The sequence below is a fragment of the Electrophorus electricus genome, chromosome 6, assembly GCF_041902795.1.
Source record: "Electrophorus electricus isolate QZ-2024a chromosome 6, ASM4190279v1, whole genome shotgun sequence".
Lineage (NCBI taxonomy): Eukaryota > Metazoa > Chordata > Actinopteri > Gymnotiformes > Gymnotidae > Electrophorus > Electrophorus electricus.
In genome coordinates, this window is record NC_137502.1 from 33,588,319 (window position 1) to 33,600,335 (window position 12,017).

General features: G+C 42.0%; 1 long non-coding RNA gene across 1 annotated transcript; it reads right to left on the bottom strand.

Annotated features, from left to right (window-relative positions):
* Nucleotides 1-2,900: 2,900 nt before the first annotated feature.
* LOC118241180 (uncharacterized) lies at nucleotides 2,901-3,692 on the bottom strand. Its single transcript, XR_004775887.2, has 4 exons — nucleotides 3,596-3,692; nucleotides 3,427-3,504; nucleotides 3,175-3,286; nucleotides 2,901-3,048 (listed from the first exon to the last, which is right to left on the bottom strand). It is a non-coding gene; the product is annotated as an uncharacterized LOC118241180 (long non-coding RNA).
* Nucleotides 3,693-12,017: the final 8,325 nt, after the last annotated feature.

Below are 12,017 nucleotides of genomic sequence, written 5' to 3' on the forward strand. Positions count from 1 at the left end.
TCGTGAGGCATCAGGAAAATGCACACAATCTAAACAAGACTATAGTTTAGTAAATGATAAATGCTAAAAATAATAGTTGATTGACCACTTCTGAAACGCACGCTGTAGAAAATAAAAAATGTTGTTTTTACGAAGAAAAAACAAAACACAACCTAGAACCTGTGATTTTTGCTGAGATATTCTGACAATACAGTAACCATGTAAACAACTTTACAGAACAATTTATAAATTGTACAGTTTAAAACTAGTGCAATTGACAAAAAAGTGCATTTGGAACCAATAAATCCAATTGCCTTTTTTATGATAAATTAACATGATCACACTGTTAAGAGAATCATTTCAGTAATATTTCTATGCAGTTGGCATATCAAACAGCATTATTTAATTGTCAAATCCTCATTATATGACTCATTTAACTGTTTTGTTTGTTTGTTTGTTTGTTTGTTTTTTAAATAATGTACTGTCACTTGCTTTTATAATGTACTATTCCTCAACACTACAGGCAGACTAGGAGCATCTTAGATGACCGTGGACGCATTCAAAGGGAGTGAGCCAAGTGGAGGAGTGCGTGAGCGAGTTGCGGGCGTATTCCGCCCATGTGAGGAATTTGTGCCAGTCAGTTTGTGAGGTACACTACTGGTGGAGGAACCTGCCGACCTCTTGAGTTACCCAGTCGACTGGGGATGATGACCAGAGGAGCGATTCATAGTTATATTCCTAGTTTACAAAACTGCCTCCTGACTTGATGTAAATTTGGAACCATGATCAGATCTCTTCTGGTAGACCAAATATGCAAAATACATAAGTGAACATGGCTTCTGCGGTTTCCAAGGCCATAGGCAAGTGAGGAAAAGGAATGAGGCGACATGTTAGACAGCTTGTCCACTACCAGCATTATGACCATGTTTCTCTCAGAGGCAGGTAAGTCTGTGATGAAGTCTGTTGCAATGTGGGTCCAGGGGCGATGTGGCGGGGACTGTAGCTTTCCAGCAGGGATAGTGTGATGGGTGCGTGACTGGGCACAGACTACACAAGACATCATGTAAAGCACGCATATCGTGAGGAAGGGAGGGCCACCAAAACTTACGTGGTGCGAGTGATACCCAGATGTCCGTTACATAAGGTCGTATGAGCCCATTCTAGTAATGTTCCTCTGTGGGAAGCTGAAATGTATTGTTTTTCTGGGGGGCATTCCTCTGGGCTAGGGTCATCCTTCAGAGCATTCTCCAGGTCGTCTTGGAAGCGCCAACGTATGGGAGCTAGGAAGCAGCTATTAGGCAGGATGGTCTCTCTCTTGTCATAGATCTGTGACAAGGCATCTACCTTTTGATTCTTGGAACCGGGTCTGTAAGACACAGTGAAGTTAAACCGGGAGACCACCTAGCTTGTCTTGGATTGAGTCATCGAGCTGACCGTAGGTACTCTAGGTTTCGATGGTCTGTGTATACCAAGAAGGGGTGTTCAGCCCCTTCTAACCAGTGTCTCCATTGCTCTAGGGCAAGTTTGACTGCGAGAATGGCAGCCCTTGGCTATCACCAGATCAAGTTTAAAAAGATTCTACTGCATCAGTTTTTAATAAATTATATTGAAGTCCTTGTTTTTGGTAATTGGTGATATTAGGGGTAAGGTTAAATTTGTTCAGCCTCTTCATGAAGTAGATCCTTCACATATTTATTTTGTGTTAGCACCAAGCCAATATCTCCATTTATTCATCCAGCCCAATCAAGTCTCTATTCTGTCTTGCACAGATGGAGGATATTTTGCCACCATCAGTAGAGTTCCTTTGATTTATGCATAAAGTCTTGGACATCATCTCACACACTACAATCCAGATCGCTTCCTTTCTCATTCGTGGTCTAGGTAGGTTTTTTTCCTCTGTCGAATGATCGCATCAATTTGTCTGGGAATGTAGCCCATGGATCATAAAGGTATCCATCCATTCTGTATGCGGGTTTTGGCAGCTGTTGGACGAGGTTGAGAATTAACTTGTAGGTGAAAGTGACTGCAAGAATGCAGGTGGTGCTGGGGAGGCATCAACACAAGTGCTACTGGTTTCAGTAGCCTAGGCTGCAAATAAAATAAATAATTTTTTCTGTAAGTATACAATGTGAATGCTTTTATATTTTAGCTTTCTCTTGAATGCAGCCTACTATCTGAGCTCCCACGCAACCAGGACTTTGCAGGCTTGAACTGAAAATCATATGGCGCCAGCCCAAGGGAATGGAAGGTCTCTTCTAGAATATCCTTCATCATCTCTGGAAGGTCAAGCAAGACCTCATTGATTGTGGTGTGTAATCATGTTTGCCCCAAGTCAGTCAGTCATTTCTGGAAGATTGTTTGTTGTAGTACAACTAAAAGGGGGGGGGGGGGGGGGGAGAAACAAAACAAAAAAACCTGCCCTTACATTGATCAAGTCAGTGCATATAAACCACCCCATTTGTTTTGAGAGCTTTCTTACATGGAATGTGTGAATTTTGGCATAGTTTCCACTACAGTGGCCAAGATAATGGGTCCTTTGCCAACACCAATTCAGTGGAATGACCGTGCCCGTTAACAATGTATGATGGTAACAGAATAAGCTACCAAGTAGTTCATGGTAAGGCATTGCAGCCTTGAACTCTCATTATGAATACCAGCTCTCCTCTGTGCCAAAAGAAAGCCAGCTTTCTGTACTTCCATTCCAAAATACAGACATATTACACATCCACCCCACTCATTCAAGCTGAATTAACAGTAAATTCACCTGTCTTTTGGTCCATTTAAGTCAAGATTGGCAGGAATGTAGGCTTCATGTAATCAGGAATTTAAATACTGCTTTTAAAAGATCCAGACCACTCCAGGCAAACTTGTCTTTGGGAAAAGAAAGCAAGTTGACCAGTAGTTTGAGAACATTTATTCAGAAACCATTTGCAGGGTAGACTCAATTGCCAGAGCCTGTGACCATGCAGACCCACATGACAATTCAGATGGCATGTACTGGTGGCCTGCTGCAAGTTCACAGCACAGGGCAATAGCTGCAGAGAACGCCATCCCTTAGACTCACACCACCTGAAAGCAGAACATTCCTTGATGAACCATTTCAAATCCTGGAGGATTACACCCACATGAGTGAGTGGTTTGCTACTACACAGGTTCTCCAAAACAGACTGGAGCACTCCAGTGCTTACACTTTACCTTCAAACACCCTTAGTTCCTCCCTTCACCACTACAGAACGTTCAAAAGCTGAATTGCCACCTTCCTCATCCTGGAGCTGTAGTCTGAGCTGGGGCAGGTCACCATGAGCATCTAAACAGACACGACACAGGTAGCTGCAAGATGTAGACATTAACCCTAGCCAAAATAAGTTGCAGATACGACTACAGTGGTCATCCGAGCCCTGGTAGTTAAATCCCAAAAAGACACCGTAATGTCAAGAGCACTCAAACCTTCGTGGTCTCTGATCACTCGTGATAGCAACAAGCCAGTTTCACCTCGCTGCTGTCGCTCTGCTGGAGAACTTAATACTACAACATGAGATGGGTGGTCAAGTTGATTATCAGGAGAAGTCATCCACTGAAACACATAAGAAAAAAGGAAACACCAAAATACACTTACCAAGACTAAGGACAGCAATCAGGAGCACAAACACAGAGACTCTTGATGCATCCATTAGAGCCAAACAAAAGTTTAGAGAGACTGATAATAAGGAAGACTAGCTATTTCCTTGAATCGAACCGGGCTTTAAATAGCTGAACACAATCCGAGACGAGGTGCCCATCTCACCTGGCCTTCATTAACAATAATGTTAATTTAACAATAGTGTTCAGTTATTGTGTGCGCCAAACAGCGAATCTGCTGTTACGAGCTTGTTCGATGTGACGAATTCTAACGGGGGACAATGTGTAGACATAATACCTTTATGAATTGTTCGTCCTCGATTGCTTTCCTTATGTCGTAGTGCTCCTCCCCTCTGGGAAATGAACGCCAGATTGAAGGAGCGATAAAACGCGATGCCTTAGCACACGGTTGTCACTTTGAAATGACCACTTGTTTATGAAGCGAGGCGCTGATGTAACGATTTCATGGCAGTTTTGTTCAACATAGTTGTTTAACATGTGTTATCAGTTAAAGTGTTGCTGAACACTTTACTAACATGCCGTCAGTGAAAAAAAAACGTTGCTTTAAGATAAACGAAGCAACAGTTCAACCGACAATTCAAAACTGCGGCTGCATTAATGTTATTCCTGAGCGCCATATTAGGGCTGGAATGAGAGCTTTTGTGATTCTAGGCTATGAAACATTTCCCTGTTAAATGAAGATTTTATTTGCGCAATATACAACAATGTATAACGAATATACCTACGCTAATCGTGAGGCATCAGGAAAATGCACACAATCTAAACAAGACTATAGTTTAGTAAATGATAAATGCTAAAAATAATAGTTGATTGACCACTTCTGAAACGCACGCTGTAGAAAATAAAAAATGTTGTTTTTATGAAGAAAAAACAAAACACAACCTAGAACCTGTGATTATTGCTGAGATATTCTGACAATACAGTAACCATGTAAACAACTTTACAGAACAATTTATAAATTGTACAGTTTAAAACTAGTGCAATTGACAAAAAAGTGCATTTGGAACCAATAAATCCAATTGCCTTTTTTATGATAAATTAACATGATCACACTGTTAAGAGAATCATTTCAGTAATATTTCTATGCAGTTGGCATATCAAACAGCATTATTTAATTGTCAAATCCTCATTATATGACTCATTTAACTGTTTTTTTTTGTTTGTTTGTTTTTTAAATAATGTACTGTCACTTGCTTTTATAATGTACTATTCCTCAACACTATTGGCAGAATAGGAGCATCTTAGATGACCGTGGACACATTCAAATGGAGTGAGCCAAGTGGAGGAGTGCGTGAGCGAGTTGCGGGCGTATTCCGCCCATGTGATGAATTTGTGCCAGTCAGTTTGTGAGGTACACTACTGGGGGAGGAACCTTCCGACCTCTTGAGTTACCCAGTCGACTGGGGATGATGACCAGAGGAGAGAATCATGGTTATATTCCTAGTTTACAAAACTGCCTCCAGACTTGATGTAAATTTGGAACCATGATCAGATCTCTTCTGGTAGACCAAATATGCAAAATACATAAGCGAACATGGCTTCTGCGGTTTCCAAGGCAATAGGCAAGTGAGGAAAAGGAATGAGGCGACATGTTAGACAGCTTGTCAACTACCAGCATTATGACCATGTTTCTCTCAGAGGCAGGTAAGTCTGTGATGAAGTCTGTTGCAATGTGGGTCCAGGGGCGATGTGGCGGGGACTGTAGCTTTCCAGCAGGGATAGTGCGATGGGTGCGTGACTGGGCACAGACTACACAAGACATCATGTAAAGCATGCATATCGTGAGGAAGGGAAGGCCACCAAAACTTACGTGGTGCGAGTGATACCCAGATGTCCGTTACATAAGGTCGTATGAGCCCATTCTAGTAATGTTCCTCTGTGGGAAGCTGAAATGTATTGTTTTTCTGGGGGGCATTCCACTGGGCTAGGGTCATCCTTCAGAGCATTCTCCAGGTCGTCTTGGAAGCGCCAACGTATGGGAGCTTGGAAGCAGCTATTAGGCAGGATGGTCTCTGGATTCGGGTTGGTCTCTCTCTTGTCATAGATCTGTGACAAGGCATCTACCTTTTGATTCTTGGAACCGGGTCTGTAAGACACAGTGAAGTTAAACCGGGAGACCACCTAGCTTGTCTTGGATTGAGTCATCGAGCTGACCGTAGGTACTCTAGGTTTCGATGGTCTGTGTATACCAAGAAGGGGTGTTCAGCCCCTTCTAACCAGTGTCTCCATTGCTCTAGAGCAAGGTTGAGTGCGAGAATGGCGGCCCTTGGCTATCACCAGATCAAGTTTAAAAAGATTCTACTGCCTCAGTTTTTAATAAATTATATTGAAGTCCTTGTTTTTGGTAGTTGGTGATATTAGGGGTAAGGTTAAATTTGTTCAGCCTCTTCGTGAATTAGATCCTTCACATATTTATTTTGTGTTAGCACCAAGCCAATATCTCCATTTATTCATCCAGCCCAATCACGTCTCTATTCTGTCTTGCACAGATGGAGGATATTTTGCCACCATCAGTAGAGTTCCTTTGATTTATGCATAAAGTCTTGGACATCATCTCACACACTACAATCCAGATCGCTTCCTTTCTCATTCGTGGTCTAGGTAGGTTTTTTTCCTCTGTCGAATGATCGCATCAATTTGTCTGGGAATGTAGCCCATGGATCATAAAGGTATCCATCCATTCTGTATGAGGGTTTTGGCAGCTGTTGGACGAGGTTGAGAATTAACTTGTAGGTGAAAGTGACTGCAAGAATGCAGGTGGTCCTGGGGAGGCATCAACAGAAGTGCTACTGGTTTCAGGAGCCTAGGCTGCAAATAAAATAAATAATTTTCTGTGTAAGAATACAATGTGAATGCTTTTATATTTTAGCTTTCTCTTGAATGCAGCCTACTATCTCAGCTCCCACGCAGCCAGGACTTTGCCGGCTTGAACTGAAAATCATATGTCACCAGCCCAAGGGAATGGAAGGTCTCTTCTAGAATACCCTTCATCATCTCTGGAAGGTCAGGCAAGACCTCATTGATTGTGGTGTGTAATCATGTTTGCCCCAAGTCAGTCAGTCATTTCTGGAAGATTGTTTGTTGTAGTACAACTAAAAGGGGGGGGAAAACAAAACAAAAAAACCTGCCCTTACATTGATCAAGTCAGTGCATATAAACCACCCCATTTGTTTTGAGAGCTTTCTTACATGGAATGTGTGAATTTTGGCATAGTTTCCACTACAGTGGCCAAGATAATGGGTCCTTTGCCAACACACCAATTCAGTGGAATGACTGTGCCCGTTAACAATGTATGATGGTAACAGAATAAGCTACCAAGTAGTTCATGGTAAGGCATTGCAGCCTTGAACTCTCATTGTGAATACCAGCTCTCCTCTGTGCCAAAAGAAAGCCAAATGTATAACGAATATGCCTACGCTAATTGTGAGGCATCAGGAAAATGCACACAATCTAAACAAGACTATAGTTTAGTAAATGATAAATGCTAAAAATAATAGTTGATTGACCACTTCTGAAACGCACGCTGTAGAAAATAAAAAATGTTGTTTTTATGAAGAAAAAACAAAACAAAACCTAGAACCTGTGATTTTTGCTCAGATATTCTGACAATACAGTAACCATGTAAACAACTTTACAGAACAATTTGTAAATTGTACAGTTTAAAACTAGTGCAATTGACAAAAAAGTACATTTAGAACCAATAAATCCAATAGAGGTTTTTTTTTGATAAATTAACATGATCACACTCTTAAGAGAATCATTTCAGTAATACTTCTATGCAGGTGGCATTTCAAACAGCATTATTTAATTGTCAAATCCTCATTATATGACTCATTTAACTGTTTTTTGTTTGTTTGTTTGTTTTTTACATAATGTACTGTCACTTGCTTTAATAATGTACTATTCCTCAACACTACAGGCAGACTAGGAGCATCTTAGATGACCGTGGACGCATTCAAAGGGAGTGAGCCAAGTGGAGGAGTGGGTGAGCGAGTTGCGGGCGTATTCCGCCCATGTGAGGAATTTGTGCCAGTCAGTTTGTGAGGTACACTACTGGTTGAGGAACCTTCCGACCTCTTGAGTTACCCAGTCGACTGGGGATGATGACCAGAGGAGAGATTCATAGTTATATTCCTAGTTTACAAAACTTCCTCCAGTCTTGATGTAAATTTGGAACCATGATCAGATCTCTTCTGGTAGAGCAAATATGCAAAATACATAAGCGAACATGGCTTCTGCGGTTTCCAAGGCCATAGGCAAGTGAGGAAAAGGAATGAGGCGACATGTTAGACAGCTTGTCCACTATCAGCATTATGACCATGTTTCTCTCAGAGGCAGGTAAGTCTGTGATGAAGTCTGTTGCAATGTGGGTCCAGGTGCGATGTGGCGGGGACTGTAGCTTTCCAGCAGGGATAGTGCAATGGGTGCGTGACTGGGCACAGACTACACAAGACATCATGTAAAGCACACATATCGTGAGGAAGGGAGGGCCACCAAAACTTACGTGGTGCGAGTGATACCCAGATGTCCGTTACATAAGGTCGTATGAGCCCATTCTAGTAATGTTCCTCTGTGGGAAGCTGAAATGTATTGTTTTTCTGGGGGGCATTCCACTGGGCTAGGGTCATCCTTCAGAGCATTCTCCAGGTCGTCTTGGAAGCGCCAACGTATGGGAGCTTGGAAGCAGCTATTAGGCAGGATGGTCTCTGGATTCGGGTTGGTCTCTCTCTTGTCATAGATCTGTGACAAGGCATCTACCTTTTGATTCTTGGAACCGGGTCTGTAAGACACAGTGAAGTTAAACCGGGAGACCACCTAGCTTGTCTTGGATTGAGTCATCGAGCTGACCGTAGGTACTCTAGGTTATTGATGGTCTGTGTATACCAAGAAGGGGTGTTCAGCCCCTTCTAACCAGTGTCTCCATTGCTCTAGGGCAAGTTTGACTGCGAGAATGGCGGCCCTTGGCTATCACCAGATCAAGTTTAAAAAGATTCTACTGCATCAGTTTTTAATAAATTATATTGAAGTCCTTGTTTTTGGTAGTTGGTGATATTAGGGGTAAGGTTAAATTTGTTCAGCCTCTTCATGAAGTAGATCCTTCACATATTTATTTTGTGTTAGCACCAAGCCAATATCTCCATTTATTCATCCAGCCCAATCACATCTCTATTCTGTCTTGCACAGATGGAGGATATTTTGCCACCATCAGTAGAGTTCCTTTGATTTATGCATAAAGTCTTGGACATCATCTCACACACTACAATCCAGATCGCTTCCTTTCTCATTCGTGGTCTAGGTAGGTTTTTTTCCTCTGTCGAATGATCGCATCAATTTGTCTGGGAATGTAGCCCATGGATCATAAAGGTATCCATCCATTCTGTATGCGGGTTTTGGCAGCTGTTGGACGAGGTTGAGAATTAACTTGTAGGTGAAAGTGACTGCAAGAATGCAGGTGGTCCTGGGGAGGCATCAACAGAAGTGCTACTGGTTTCAGGAGCCTAGGCTGCAAATAAAATAAATAATTTTCTGTGTAAGAATACAATGTGAATGCTTTTATATTTTAGCTTTCTCTTGAATGCAGCCTACTATCTCAGCTCCCACGCAGCCAGGACTTTGCAGGCTTGAACTGAAAATCATATGTCGCCAGCCCAAGGGAATGGAAGGTCTATTCTAGAATATCCTTCATCATCTCTGGAAGGTCAGGCAAGACCTCATTGATTGTGGTGTGTAATCATGTTTGCCCCAAGTCAGTCAGTCATTTCTGGAAGATTGTTTGTTGTAGTACAACTAAAAGGGGGGGGTGAAACAAAACAAAAAAACCTGCCTTTACATTGATCAAGTCAGTGCATATAAACCACCCCATTTGTTTTGAGAGCTTTCTTACATGGAATGTGTGAATTTTGGCATAGTTTCCACTACAGTGGCCAAGATAATGGGTCCTTTGCCAACACACCAATTCAGTGGAATGACTGTGCCCGTTAACAATGTATGATGGTAACAGAATAAGCTACCAAGTAGTTCATGGTAAGGCATTGCAGCCTTGAACTCTCATTGTGAATACCAGCTCTCCTCTGTGCCAAAAGAAAGCCAAATGTATAACGAATATGCCTACGCTAATCGTGAGGCATCAGGAAAATGCACACAATCTAAACAAGACTATAGTTTAGTAAATGATAAATGCTAAAAATAATAGTTGATTGACCACTTCTGAAACGCACGCTGTAGAAAATAAAAAATGTTGTTTTTACGAAGAAAAAACAAAACACAACCTAGAACCTGTGATTTTTGCTGAGATATTCTGACAATACAGTAACCATGTAAACAACTTTACAGAACAATTTATAAATTGTACAGTTTAAAACTAGTGCAATTGACAAAAAAGTGCATTTGGAACCAATAAATCCAATTGCCTTTTTTATGATAAATTAACATGATCACACTGTTAAGAGAATCATTTCAGTAATATTTCTATGCAGTTGGCATATCAAACAGCATTATTTAATTGTCAAATCCTCATTATATGACTCATTTAACTGTTTTGTTTGTTTGTTTGTTTGTTTGTTTTTTAAATAATGTACTGTCACTTGCTTTTATAATGTACTATTCCTCAACACTACAGGCAGACTAGGAGCATCTTAGATGACCGTGGACGCATTCAAAGGGAATGAGCCAAGTGGAGGAGTGCGTGAGCGAGTTGCGGGCGTATTCCGCCCATGTGAGGAATTTGTGCCAGTCAGTTTGTGAGGTACACTACTGGTGGAGGAACCTGCCGACCTCTTGAGTTACCCAGTCGACTGGGGATGATGACCAGAGGAGCGATTCATAGTTATATTCCTAGTTTACAAAACTGCCTCCTGACTTGATGTAAATTTGGAACCATGATCAGATCTCTTCTGGTAGACCAAATATGCAAAATACATAAGTGAACATGGCTTCTGCGGTTTCCAAGGCCATAGGCAAGTGAGGAAAAGGAATGAGGCGACATGTTAGACAGCTTGTCCACTACCAGCATTATGACCATGTTTCTCTCAGAGGCAGGTAAGTCTGTGATGAAGTCTGTTGCAATGTGGGTCCAGGGGCGATGTGGCGGGGACTGTAGCTTTCCAGCAGGGATAGTGCGATGGGTGCGTGACTGGGCACAGACTACACAAGACATCATGTAAAGCACGCATATCGTGAGGAAGGGAGGGCCACCAAAACTTACGTGGTGCGAGTGATACCCAGATGTCCGTTACATAAGGTCGTATGAGCCCATTCTAGTAATGTTCCTCTGTGGGAAGCTGAAATGTATTGTTTTTCTGGGGGGCATTCCTCTGGGCTAGGGTCATCCTTCAGAGCATTCTCCAGGTCGTCTTGGAAGCGCCAACGTATGGGAGCTAGGAAGCAGCTATTAGGCAGGATGGTCTCTCTCTTGTCATAGATCTGTGACAAGGCATCTACCTTTTGATTCTTGGAACCGGGTCTGTAAGACACAGTGAAGTTAAACCGGGAGACCACCTAGCTTGTCTTGGATTGAGTCATCGAGCTGACCGTAGGTACTCTAGGTTTCGATGGTCTGTGTATACCAAGAAGGGGTGTTCAGCCCCTTCTAACCAGTGTCTCCATTGCTCTAGGGCAAGTTTGACTGCGAGAATGGCGGCCCTTGGCTATCACCAGATCAAGTTTAAAAAGATTCTACTGCATCAGTTTTTAATAAATTATATTGAAGTCCTTGTTTTTGGTAGTTGGTGATATTAGGGGTAAGGTTAAGTTTGTTCAGCCTCTTCATGAAGTAGATCCTTCACATATTTATTTTGTGTTAGCACCAAGCCAATATCTCCATTTATTCATCCAGCCCAATCACGTCTCTATTCTGTCTTGCACAGATGGAGGATATTTTGCCACCATCAGTAGAGTTCCTTTGATTTATGCATAAAGTCTTGGACATCATCTCACACACTACAATCCAGATCGCTTCCTTTCTCATTCGTGGTCTAGGTAGGTTTTTTTCCTCTGTCGAATTATCGCATCAATTTGTCTGGGAATGTAGCCCATGGATCATAAAGGTATCCATCCATTCTGTATGAGGGTTTTGGCAGCTGTTGGACGAGGTTGAGAATTAACTTGTAGGTGAAAGTGACTGCAAGAATGCAGGTGGTCCTGGGGAGGCATCAACAGAAGTGCTACTGGTTTCAGGAGCATAGGCTGCAAATAAAATAAATAATTTTCTGTGTAAGAATACTATGTGAATGCTTTTATATTTTAGCTTTCTCTTGAATGCAGCCTACTATCTCAGCTCCCACACAGCCAGGACTTTGCAGGCTTGAACTGAAAATCATATGTCGCCAGCCCAAGGGAATGGAAGGTCTCTTCTAGAATATCCTTCATCATCTCTGGAAGGTCAGGCAAGACCTCATTGA